At 34.4% G+C, this 14,015-nt stretch overlaps 1 long non-coding RNA gene and 1 other non-coding gene across 2 annotated transcripts in view; both read right to left on the bottom strand.

Moving 5' to 3' along the window:
- Window positions 1–14,015, bottom strand: part of LOC143668078 (uncharacterized) — a 181,684-nt gene that overhangs the window by 6,703 nt on the left and 160,966 nt on the right. The window lies entirely within an intron of this gene.
- On the bottom strand, window positions 1,221–1,327 carry LOC143668639 (U6 spliceosomal RNA). Its single transcript, XR_013168504.1, has one exon. It is a non-coding gene; the product is annotated as a U6 spliceosomal RNA (small nuclear RNA).

The raw sequence follows: 14,015 nt of genomic DNA, 5'->3' as shown, positions 1-14,015 counted from the left end.
ACCTAATGACACTTCAGAAATGAAGGTTGTATCATTCCATCAGGCAAAGAAGTTAGGCCAATGATGTGTTTTCTGAGGAAAAAGGGAATATGGAATGAGTAGTGGGAGAAAGTAGTTATAAACAAGACCAATTGCAGAAACAAAATCTGTAATGGTTATGAGTATTTATTCCTTGTCTTGTTATGAATATGTATGCATATATACATAAGTCTTATATCTTTGTTTTCCTCATTTTATTCCCTTGTCTTATAATATCAGTTTTATAAGCTTTATGTCATATTTAAGCTGCAGGATATCAACTTTAAGAGTGAATATAACCCAAAGACTTGCATTTTTTTCTGGATAAAGCGTTAATGCATTTCCAGTTGTACTGAGGACAGGTAAACTAGGTTGGAGAAAGTGTGACTTCTATTTTTTCTATATAGAGATCGAGGATGGTTTAAGGAGATATGAATGGATAACCAAGTTGACAAGGGGCACACTGTGATGGTAAATTCATGTGTCTGCTTGAACAGGTCATGATGTCCAGTTGTTTGGTCAAGCAAGCAATAGCCTAATTGATATTGGGAGGTTATTTAATGGATTTAAATCATAAATCATTTGATTGCATCTATCTATCTATAATCAACAAAGGAGATTGCTTTCAGCAATGAGGGAAGACTCATCCAGTTAGTTGTAGAGCAGAAACCCATGATTTCAACAGTCAGGGACAAAAAGAATTTCTCCCTCTACTTCCAAGATTTAGTTTCTTTTGGGGAATTCTTCAAAACTTCAAAGACTAGAGTTCCCAACTTTCAGTCCGTCCAGATTCAGATTTTCTAATCCTCATAGTTGTGTGAGCCAATTACCATAATAAATCGCATAATATTTACAGATAATATACATGCTAAATATATAATATACATATATAGTGTGTTGTCTGTTCTGTTTATCTGTAGAACCTTCACTAATATAGAATCTAAAAATAAAAGTAAAAAAAGTGACTAGTGAGTCTTTTTTTAAACATTTTCTGATTAGTGAATCACAAATTTAAGTAATTAAAAGAGATTCAAAATCAAAGTATGAAACTAAAATTTTTCTTTTATATTTTTATTAATAAATATTTTAAACATTTTTCTTAAAATATTACATCAACAGAACTAAACAGATTTTAAAATGCATATTTTCAAAATTATATACCATTGTTTTGCATCCTAGAATCTTCATTTTTGTTCTTTTTTTAAAAATAGGAACACTTCACGAATTTGCGTGTCATCCTTGTGCAGGGGCCATGCTAATCTTCTCTGTATCGTTCCAATTTTAGTATATGTGCTGCCGAAGCGAGCACCATTTTTGTTCTTATAAAATAAAATTGCAGACTGTCTCTAAGTTTTAGTAGCAATATAACTAAATTTAACTTTCCCATTGTCTTAAAGACACAGAGCTGTTATCTAGTTCTTCAGTGATAAAATAATCAATGATGTCAAAACAGATTATTGCCACATATTTCATTACCATTTTAATATGCAACAAACAATGAAACCACTAAATGTTAACCATAGTTGACTTTTGAATCCCTGAAATTCCCATAAAAACAAATAATTGCTAGGATCTAATTACTGGATTATTACAAAGTAAAGTGATTAATTCCATGAAATACTGATTTAGATATTATTCATGGTAAAAAGTAATTTGTGTCATAGCATAACTCGGGAACCCAACAATTGAATTACGGAAGAGCACATTTTTTTTTTTTTTTGGCCATAAACAAAATATAGAAGGTTATTCTTTTTTGTTTTACAGATGCCTTATGCTATACCTTACATTAATTGGGAAAATAGCATTTTCCTATTGAGAAATAAATACGTTGTTCAAAATAAGGTTTTTGTGGTTGTCAAATTATGTTCTAATTTTTAATTATCACAATGTGATATCCTTCTACTGCAGTGAATTTGTCTTCATAAATATACAAACAGTCTATCTTTTGGGTTAACAAAATAATAATTACATTAAAAAAATTCCAATAATGAAGATGTGCCCCCAGAATGATGACACCATTTTAAACATACAATCCTCAAGTTGCACAGCCTTTCTTGGCCCCCGTATTAAGACCTAATTTAATTCCTAATTGCCTTAATTAAGCACATTTATCTCTTTTCCACATGAAAAGAAGAGCTTAGGAAGATCTATTGCATTTCAGAATGTCCTCTATTTTACCTCAAATGTTATCATATTCATGGGTGAAAACATTCACTTAGAAAACTTTTTTCCTTCATTCTTTATCACTATTATTCATTTATTGTTAAATTGTATTTTGCTGTGATTACTGGCAAATGAGAGAAGACATAATTACTATTGATAAAATTTAAGTGCTTAAAAAAATGTTTGTTTTCGTGCCTTCAGGTTAATTACACTTAAGGGCCTGGAAAGATGCATAGGAGGTGACGATTTTTGTTTCTATGCTGTTGTTTTTTATTGCTATTTTTTTTTGTTTGTTTGGTTTAGATAAGTTAATATGAATTGAAGATGATCTGAATTTGTATCTGTTCTAATACTTCATGACTAAGTGATCTTTGGTCATTACTCAGTTATTCAACTTTGGCTTAATTTGTTTCTGCATTTGTAAAATAGAAATAATAATATGGCCAATTTTGCAGAGTTTTATTTTGTTTTACCCATACTTTTTAATATGGTGCTATTTAATAAGTGCTAAATAAATTAATTACTTTCTTTTCTTTCTTCTGGATGTAAATGATTGTCACTGAGGCAGAGTTCCAACAGTGAGGAAGAGAGAGAATTATTCAGTTTTTCTTCTGATGTTACACAGTTTCATCTCTAGATGTGAATAAGAATATATGATAAATTTTGAGTGGTTTTTTAAAAATGCGATTTGTTTCAATCAGTATAAATTTCCTCTCATATAAATAGAATCCTTCCTAAAAAAGTAAAGAAAATCACATGAAGTTAAGAAAACACTTTTCTAATAAAATGTTCTTCAGCAATTTTCATTTTAAATATCCAAACATAGAAATTTTGATTCTTGTTGAAAAGGTTTCCTTAAAACCACAGTTTTTCATTTGAACCCATGTTCTCACAGTTGGAATGTTATCATAAACGAGTTTGGTTATCTCAAAGATTCAGAGACTTTAGACATATTTTCTGATAAGAAATTTTTGTAAAAATATTTAATTCTTCCTACAATTCTGTTTCATGTTAGTCTGAATTTAATTTTAAATAAAAATTTGTCACGATATTTTAATACTTTTATTGAAATTTCCTTAACTTTTGAAGGTTGTACAAGATACCAAAATTGGCTTCATGATTTTCCTATAATTCAAAAAATGCATTTTATTGCTGTGTTTTCAATTAAAAGAAAAATAATTGTTAAATTATCTTTCACAGTAATAACAGGGTTTTCTGAAATTTCTTATGAAAATAATGTTCTTCTCCATTGAATGTGATCATCTTTAAATTTAATTTGTATTTCTAAGGCTTTAAATATTACTTTGCAATGTTGGAACAGTTTTCAAGACCAGAAATTCCAAACTCATTGAAGAATTCTAATACCTTGTTTGGCTTTATTGTGATATTTCAGGTGTAAGATTTTATTTTGTAATATTTACTGCCTGAGCCTCAGGCTGGAGGCTGGGTGCAGAAGCTCCAGGAGAGGTTTAGGATGCAAAGGCAAGCCAGTGGCCCAATGAGGCTTCCAGCAGTGCCCCAAGCCATACCTCTCCTTTCTCCTATGACGCTGCCAGGGCTCCCTCTGCCACTACTGCCATCATGGGAAGGGCCAATGTGGGCAAGGTGCTGGCTTAACCATCTTAGGGCCCTAGCTCAACAGGCTGCACCTGTGTGCTGGATCACAGGCTAATTGCTCATGACCTGCCCTGCCATTTGGCAAATCTTCTTTGCTCCGTGTGCCCCATTGCCCCACTAGACTACACTTAGAAAAATAATTCAAAGAGAAAAATATTAAAAATTTCAAGATAGCAACAACATTAACTAAGCCTGAGGTCTTTCTGGCAGTGGGACCCTGTGTACCAGGACAGGCTGCCAAAATATGAAGCCAGCCCTACACATTTCATGATACTTTTATAAATTTTGAGAAGGTTTAAAGAAAAAAGCAAAAGATGGAAATCAATTTGTGTTTCCAATATACGGTTTTCAAATTCTCACTAAAATATTTATGAATATGCATGGAAATAAAACATCGAAATGCCAGGGGAAATTATGAGTAATCTGGTCTATATGCAAGTTATGAGAAATAAAGAATGGGGGAGTGGTGGAGCATTTTTCTTTAAAAAGTGCTACTAATGGGAGGAGACAGGGAAGATGGCGGCTTAGTAAGACGCGCGGATCTTAGTTCCTCCTCCAGAACAGCTACTAGGGGAGTAGAAATGATACAGAACAGCTCCCAGAGCCACGACAGAGATCAAAAAGACAGCTCCCAGGGTAACTGCCTGGGAGAACCCACTCCGGTGAGATTGCCGAGGGGCACGGGGTTCCCCGGGCGGGGTGGCAAAAGCGGCCAGAGTCCCTCCCTTCCTCCTTCCCAGGCCAGCTGGCAGAATTGGGCAGGCAGTCCCCTCAAGCCACAGTGGCTGGCGCCCCCACCATGTGCAGCCCCCCAGACCAACTGAGAGAATTGGATCAGAAATCCCCAGGCTGCAGAGAATGGTGACGGGGGGGGTCCCTTCCAAACACGTGACTCCCCGGTCCGGCTGGGAACAGTGCACTCTCCCGGGGCCGGGGCGGCTGGCGCCCTCTCGCCACGCTTGGCGCCCCGGGCCGACTAGGAAATTTGGATGGGAGCTCTCACGGGCTGCAGTGGCTGGAGACCCACCCCGTGTTCAGACCCCCGGGCTGGCTGGCACTCTTCCAAGCCGATCCGGCTGGCGAACCCCCCACACGGTGAGAGTTTTCCAAAGTTAAAGGACCCACAGCACCATTTACGGTGGGACCCACAGACAAACATGTGCCACGAGTGCCACCTACTGGGCAGGATAAGAAAAACAACCTAGAGATTTCACAGAAAATCTTTCAACCTGTTGGGTCCAACACCCAGGGAAATCTGACTAAATGCCCAGACGCCAGCAGAAGATAACGGATCATGCTCAAAAAATTGAAAATATGGCCCAGTCAAAGGAACAAACCAATAGTTCAAATGAGATACAGGAGCTGAGACAACTAATGCTGAATATACGAACAGAAATGGAAAACCTCTTCAAAAAGCAAATCGAGAAATTGAGGGAGGGCATGAAGAAGACATGGGCTGATCAAAAAGAAGAAATAGAAAAACTGAAAAAACAAATCACAGAACTTATGGAAGTGAAGGATAAAGTAGAAAAGATGGAAAAAACAATGGATACCTACAATGATAGATTTAAAGAGACAGAAGATAGAATTAGTGATTTGGAGGATGGAACAACTGAATTCCAAAAGGAAACAGAAACTATCAGTAAAAGAATGGAAAAATTTGAACAAGGTATCAGGGAACTCAAGGACAATATGAAGCGCACAAATATACATATTGTGGGTGTCCCAGAAGGAGAAGAGAAGGGAAAAGGAGGAGAAAAACTAATGGAAGAAATTATCACTGAAAATTTCCCAATTCTTATGAAAAACCTAAAATTACAGATCCAAGAAGTACAGCACACCCCAAAGAGATTAGACCCAAATAGGTGTTCTCCAAGACACTTACTAGTTAGAATGTCAGAGGTCAAAGAGAAAGAGAGGATCTTGAAAGCAGCAAGAGAAAAACAATCCATCACATACAAGGGAAACCCAATAAGACTATGTGTAGACTTATCAGCAGAAACCATGGAAGCTAGAAGACAGTGGGATGATATATTTAAATTACTAAAAGAGAAAAACTGCCAACCAAGACTCCTATATCCAGCAAAATTGTCCTTCAAAAATGAGGGAGAAATTAAAACATTCTCAGACAAAAAGTCACTGAGAGAATTTGTGACCAAGAGACCAGCTCTGCAAGAAATACTAAAGGGAGCACTAGAGTCAGAACCGAAAAGACAGAAGAGAGAGATATGGAAAAGAGTGTAGAAAGAAGGAAAGTCAGATATGATATATATAATACAAAAGGCAAAATGTTAGAGGAAAATATTATCCAAACAGTAATAACACTAAATGTTAATGGACTGAATTCCCTAATCAAAAGATATAGACTGGCAGAATGGATTAAAAAACAGGATCCTTCTATATGCTGTCTACAGGAAACACATCTTAGACCCAAAGATAAACATAGGTTGAAAGTGAAAGGTTGGGAAAAGATATTTCATGCAAATAACAACCAGAAAAGAGTAGGAGTGGCTACACTAATATCCAACAAATTAGACTTCAAATGTAAAACAGTTAAAAGAGACAAAGAAGGACACTATATACTAATAAAAGGAACAATTAAACAAGAAGACATAACAATCATAAGTATTTACGCACCGAACCAGAATGCCCCAAAATACGTGAGGAATACACTGCAAACACTGAAAAGGGAAATAGGCACATATACGATAATAGTTGGAGACTTCAATTCAACACTCTCATCAATGGACAGAACATCTAGACAGAGGATCAATAAAGAAATAGAGAATCTGAATATTACTATAAATGAGCTAGACATAACAGACATTTATAGGTCATTACATCCCACAACAGCAGGATACACCTTTTTCTCAAGTGCTCGTGGATCATTCTCAAAGATAGACCATATGCTGTGTCACAAAGCAAGTCTTAACAAATTTAAAAAGATTGAAATCATACACAACACTTTCTCGGATCATAAAGGAATGAAGTTGGAAATCAATAATAGGCAGAGTGCCAGAAAATTCACAAATACGTGGAGGCTCAACAACACACTCTTAAACAACGAGTGGGTCAAAGAAGAAATTGCCACAGAAATTAGTAAATACCTCGAGGTGAATGAAAATGAAAACACAACATATCAAAACTTATGGGACGCAGCAAAGGCAGTGCTAAGAGGGAAATTTATTGCCCTAAATGCCTATATCAGAAAAGAAGAAAAGGCAAAAATGCAGGAATTAACTGTCCACTTGGAAGAACTGGAGAAAGCACAGCAAACTAATCCCAAAGCAAGCAAAAGGAAAGAAATAACAAAGATTAGAGCAGAAATAAATGAAATTGAAAACATGAAAACAATAGAGAAAATCAATAAGACCAGAAGTTGGTTCTATGAGAAAATCAATAAGATTGATGGGCCCTTAGCAAGATTGACAAAAAGAAGAAGAGAGAGGATGCAAATAAATAAGATCAGAAATGGAAGAGGAGACATAACTACTGACCTCACAGAAATAAAGGAGGTAATAACAGGATACTATGAACAACTTTACACTAATAAATACAACAATTTAGATGAAATGGACGGGTTCCTGGAAAGACATGAACAACCAACTTTAACTCAAGAAGAAATAGATGACCTCAACAAACCAATCACAAGTAAAGAAATTGAATTAGTCATTCAAAAGCTTCCTAAAAAGAAAAGTCCAGGACCAGATGGCTTCACATCTGAATTCTATCAAACATTCCAGAAAGAATTAGTACCAACTCTCCTCAAACTCTTCAAAAAAAATCGAAGTGTAGGGTAAACTACCTAATTCATTCTATGAAGCCAACATCACCCTCATACCAAAACCAGGCAAAGATATTACAAAAAAAGAAAACTACAGACCAATCTCTCTAATGAATATAGATGCAAAAATCCTCAACAAAATTCTAGCAAATTGAATCTAACAACACATTAAAAGAATTATACATCATGACCAAGTAAGATTCATCCCAGGTATGCAAGGGTGGTTCAACATAAGAAAATCAATTAATGTAATACATCATATCAACAAATCAAAGCAGAAAAATCACATGATCATCTCAATTGATGCAGAGAAGGCATTTGACAAGATTCAACATCCTTTCCTGTTGAAAACACTTCAAAAGATAGGAATACAAGGGAACTTCCTTAAAATGATAGAAGGAATATATGAAAAACCCACAGCTAATATCATCCTCAATGGGGAAAAAATTGAAAACTTTCCCCCTTAGATCAGGGACAAGACAAGGATGTCCACTATCACCACTATTATTCAACATTGTGTTGGAGGTTCTAGCCAGAGCAACTAGACAAGAAAAAGAAATACAAGGCATCGAAATTGGAAAGGAAGAAGTAAAACTATCAGTGTTTGCAGACGATATGATACTATATGTCGAAAACCTGGAAAAATCCACAACAAAACTACTAGAGCTAATAAATGAGTACAGCAAAGTAGCAGGTTACAAGATCAACATTCAAAAATCTGTAGCATTTCTATACACTAGCAATGAACAAGCTGAGGGGGAAATCAAGAAACGAATCCCATTTACAATTGCAACTAAAAGAATAAAATACCTAAGAATAAATTTAACTAAAGAGACAAAAAACCTATATAAAGAACTACAAAAAACTGTTAAATGAAATCACAGAAGACCTAAATAGATGGAAGGGCACACCGTGTTCATGGATTGGAAGACTAAATATAGTTAAGATGTCAATCCTACCTACATTGATTTACAGATTCAATGCAATACCAATCAAAATCCCAACAACTTATTTTTCAGAAATAGAAAAACCAATAAGCAAATTTATCTGGAAGGGCAGGGTGCCCCAAATTGCTAAAAACATCTTGAGGAAAAAAACGAAGCTGGAGGTCTCACGCTGCCTGACTTTAAGGCATATTATGAAGCCACAGTGGTCAAAACAGCATGGTATTGGCATAAAGATAGATATATCAACCAATGGAATTGAATAGAGTGCTCAGATATAGATCCTCTCATCTATGAACATTTGATCTTTGATAAGGCAGTCAAGCCAACTCACCTGGGACAGAACAGTCTCTTCAATAAATGGTGCCTAGAGAACTGGATATCCATATGCAAAAGAATGAAAGAAGACCCATATCTCACACCCTATACAAAAGTTAACTCAAAATGGATCAAAGATCTAAACATTAGGTCTAAGACCATAAAACAGTTAGAGAAAAATGTAGGGAGATATCTTATGAAACTTACAATTGGAGGTGGTTTTATGGACCTTAAACCTAAAGCAAGAGCACTGAAGAAGGAAATAAATAAATGGGAGCTCCTCAAAATTAAACACTTTTGTGCATCAAAGAACTTCAACAAGAAAGTAGAAAGACAGCCTACACAATGGGAGACAATATTTGGAAACGACATATCAGATAAAGGTCTAGTATCCAGAATTTATAAAGAGATTGTTCAACTCAACCACAAAAAGACAGCCAACCCAATTACAAAATGGGAAAAAGACTTGAACAGACACCTCTCAGAAGAGGAAATACGGATGGCCAAGAGGCACATGAAGAGATCCTCAATGTCCCTGGCCATTAGAGAAATGCAAATCAAAACCACAATGAGATATCATCTCACACCCACCAGAATAGCCATTATCAACAAAACAGAAAATGACAAGTGCTGGAGAGGATGCGGAGAAAGAGGCACACTTATCCACTGTTGGTGGGAATGTCAAATGGTGCAACCACTGTGGAAGGCAGTTTGTTGGTTCCTCAAAAAGCTGAATATAGAATTGCCATACGACCCAGCAATACCATTGCTGGGTATCTACTCAAATGACTTAAGGGCAAAGACACAAACGGACATTTGCACACCAATGTTTATAGCAGCGTTATTTACAACTGCAAAGAGATGGAAACAGCCAAAATGTCCATCAACTAGACGAGTGGCTAAACAAACTGTGGTATATACATACGATGGAATATTATGCAGCTTTAAGACAGGATAAACTTATGAAGCATGTAATAACATGGATGGACCTAGAGAACATTATGCTGAGTGAGACTAGCCAAAAACTAAAGGACAAATACTGTATGGTCCCACTGATGTGAACCGGCATTCGAGAATAAACTTGGAATATGTCATTGGTAACAGAGTCCAGCAGGAGTTAGAAACAGGGTAAGATAATGGGTAATTGGAGCTGAAGGGATACAGACTGTGCAGCAGGACTAGATACAAAAACTCAAAATGGACAGCACAATAATACCAATTGTAAAGTAATCATGTTAAAACACTGAATGAAGCTGCATCTGAGCTATAGGTTTTTTTTTTTTACTATTATTATTACTTTTATTTTTTCTCTATATTAACATTCTATATCTTTTTCTGTTGTGTTGCTAGTTCTTCTAAACCGATGCAAATGTACTAAGAAACGATGATCATGCATCTATGTGATGATGTTGAGAATTACTGAGTGCGTATGTAGAATGGTATGATTTCTAAATGTTGGGTTAATTTCTTTTTTTTCCGTTAATTAATGAAAAATAATAAAATAAATAAATAAATAATAGGGGGGAGAAGTGTTAAAATAAATTTAGTTTGAAATGCTAGTGATCAATGAAGGCAAGGGGTAAGGGGTATGATAGGTATAACCTTTTTTTTCTTTCCTGTGTTCGTTTCATTTCTTTTTCAATTGATTTTTTTTGTTTCATTTTCTGAATTAATGCAAATGTTCTAAGAAATGATGAATATGCAACTAGGTGATGATATTGTGAATTACTGATTATGTATGTTTTATTTTGTTTCTTATTTTTTAAATTAATAAATAAATAAATTTTTAAAAAGTGCTACTAATGAGGCTGAATGGAAGTAAATATTACAGCTTTGAAACTTTTCTGTGAATCTAAAATTATTCCAAAAATACAAGTTTACTAGAAAAAAAGAATCACAACGTATACCGAATCTCTGCATTATCTGTCTTAATATAAGATAGTGCAAATGTCATATTCACTTCTACAATCAATTGTATAACTGTAGGTCATGTAACCTCTGAGAAATTTCACCCTTCACCTATAAGATAATGAAAGTAAAAAGGCAAAATATATCTTGATACTTTTAAGAAAGTACACCCGATCTTGTAGACTCTGTAAGAATCATGGGAGACCCTGGACAACGTTTTGCAAAGTATTGTGTTAACTCAGTGAATCCTCATTTTTCAAATGAAGAAACAATTCTCCCTTCCTTCTTTCTTTCCTTTCTGATTGTAAGGCCATTTATGTTTACTAAGGTCATTTCATACACCGTATCAGTTGGGACTAAGATTAATTACATACCATTCCAGTATAAATAATAATAATAACTACACACACAGTGACATACATACATGGATACTGTGTGAAAAACAAAAGACAGCTTAACAAAGGGCCTGTTACTATTATGATCCACAAGAAATAAATATTTTAAAAAATAGATTTTACTGAAAAAGAAAAAAAGTCAGTATCTGCTTCAGAGGCTTAATAGGCTGGAAAACAACTTCTGTGTAACAAAAGGAACAATGGAGTTAAACCAGAACCTTAGGCACTGAAACCCACCAATGACAACAGGGATGTATTGGATACAGCGATGAAAAAAAACTTTTTTTCTCCCCACATAACAGTTAACATTCTAGCAAGAAATAAAATAATTTTTTTCCATTATTGTGTTTTTGTTATTTTATTATTGTTGATTAGAACAATTAGGCAATACCTTTATTAGAAAGTGATATTAAAGCTTAGAGCTTTAAAAAAAAGAGAGACATGTTTAGAAAGTAAAAAACAAAAAAACATGTATCTGTATTAAAATAATGCCATAAATATAAATACAGAGTAGATAATAAATTATAAATTATAAGAAATTATATAATTCTTCTATACTGAAAAATACTAAAAGAAGTGTCAGAATGGAAATAATGCTTGAGATTTTTTTCACATGGGCTGACTTCAGAAATCGAGCCGGGGTCTCAGGCATGACAGGAGAGAACTCTGCCACTGAGCCACAGTTGCCTGCCCATTCCCTGAGTTTTAAAAGCTTGTTATATAAAATTATACATATTGTGGTCATAATTTTTTGATAGATAAAGAAACCAAAATTAAAAAAAAGAAGTATTCAAGAGAGAAAATGAACTATTTATAAAGCTACAAAATAAAGGCTTGTCTAGATTTCATATACAAAATTGGATTTCACATGAAATCATTTTCCACAAAGGCTTGAGAGTAGATTATGAACATAAAATTCTATATCTAGCCAAGGTGTCATTCATAACTCTACTAAATTTACAGAAAGGTGTTTGCCACATGGTAAAGCACAGAATATGTAGTTTGCATGTTACTTTCTCTGAATAAAATATTAGAGGATACAGTCTAGCCTACTAAATGATCAATAAAATTGAAGGACTCAGAGAGTAGGATCTGTGTAGAATAAGAATTGTTCATGAGTGCCAATGCTAGTTAACTGCTTAGATATGAATCCAGATAATTGCTGTAACCATGTTATAAAATTAACTGCAAAACCTGAAGTAATTATTTGAATACATTTATATCTCTTAGAATATAATAAAATCATAATTTGGATTTATTTGTCCAGAATAAACTAGGAAAGCCTAAGAATTCATCGGAAAGCTGGGGAAATAAATGTATATTAATTTTTCTCTTCCATAGTACAAAGTAAAATTTTATTTTCATATCATTCTGTATTGGGTAATTTGGATAATTTAGATTCAAGTAAGTTTTAGTCAAACTTAAAGTTCCTTTCCAAAATACAACAGAAGATAAAAGCAAATAAACATGAACCACATACCAAAATATGAAACAAAGGCAGCATTAAATAAATGTAAGGGGAAAAGAATATGATAAGAATAGAAGTAATATTTGGCACATCATTTTGGTATTTTTTAGTAATTTATTCAACCAATATTTATTCAATGACTATGATGAATCAAATGTATTCTGGGTTTTCATTTAGGTTTTGTTTTGGAACAAGAGAGAAATAAATCTCTACTGTTTTGAGCCTTAATGCTAGTGGCAGCATGAAAGTTACATGCAAATAACTTGTTTGAGTACTTTACTAAGAAGACTATCTCCATGCTGTGATCAAAAGTAAAGCCAAGGTTACAATGATGACAAGAAATGGCATTATACTGACCCAAAAATATTCCTGCTAACCCTTCACTTCCTTGGCACTTTTGAACTTTGTTTACAACATACCACAATTATGCAATTTTAAATGAAAAAATAGTGAATGGTGAAATAAGAAATTTAACGAATACTGATTTTCTCTTAAATGGAAAATAACAGTTTCTTCCAAATTCTTTTATTTACCACTTCTTTACTAATTTCCTAATCCTGTTCTTAATCTATTCAGTAAACCATAATCATAAATGATAAATAAACACCTGGAAGAAGATCTAGTTTAACTCCTTTCAAAGAAATAATTTGCAATATGTCTTAAGACCATGCATTCCCTCAAATCTCTTCACACATTGGTCTATCGGGATGCATCACAGTCCCACAAGAATTTAAGAATTTAAGATGCCACAGTGAGTATCATGCGAATTTAATTCGCAACATGAATTTCAGAAATAATACAGGATAGGGGCTCAAAATATGCTTGCTGATTAAAAGAGAAAGAAAAAAATCAAATTCATTCATTTGACTTGGCCAGATCTGCCAATTTACTGGAACATTAAATCGTACATAGTTTACTGGAACTCATATGTCGAGCCTTCCATTCTAGAAGTCATTCTGCTATAGCATCTAACTTAAAATCGCAAACAGAAAGTCTGCCTGACATCAAACAAGAAAAGTAGCTCCCTGTTCTCTGATGCTGTCCATTATAAAGGAGAGTATAGAAGTCTCTGTGGCTGCCACAAACTTCTTTAGAATCTTTTTAGCATATAGTTGTGTTCTGAAGCAAAGAAGGCTAATATTTTTTTGGCAGATTTAGTAAAAGGCAAGAAAGTGTGGTAAGAAGACTCCTACAGGACAAGATGGTCTCACAGGCTGAGCTTCCTTTGACAGAACAAAAATGGCAGACACAAAATGGGAAAAGTTAAAAGAAGACACCTCCAGGACCAAGTTGTTATAGCCACAGTTTTGCTGATGCATAGCTTTAGCCTGATTAGAAAGAGAAGTACCCTTTTCGTATTAAAAGAAATACTATGAGTAAATCAAGGCAAAAGGAGATTT

The sequence above is a fragment of the Tamandua tetradactyla genome, chromosome 24 (genome assembly GCF_023851605.1).
Source record: "Tamandua tetradactyla isolate mTamTet1 chromosome 24, mTamTet1.pri, whole genome shotgun sequence".
In the NCBI taxonomy this organism is placed as follows: domain Eukaryota; kingdom Metazoa; phylum Chordata; class Mammalia; order Pilosa; family Myrmecophagidae; genus Tamandua; species Tamandua tetradactyla.
Note: the sequence above shows the minus strand (reverse complement) of the source record. Positions and strands in the feature narration are given on the sequence as shown.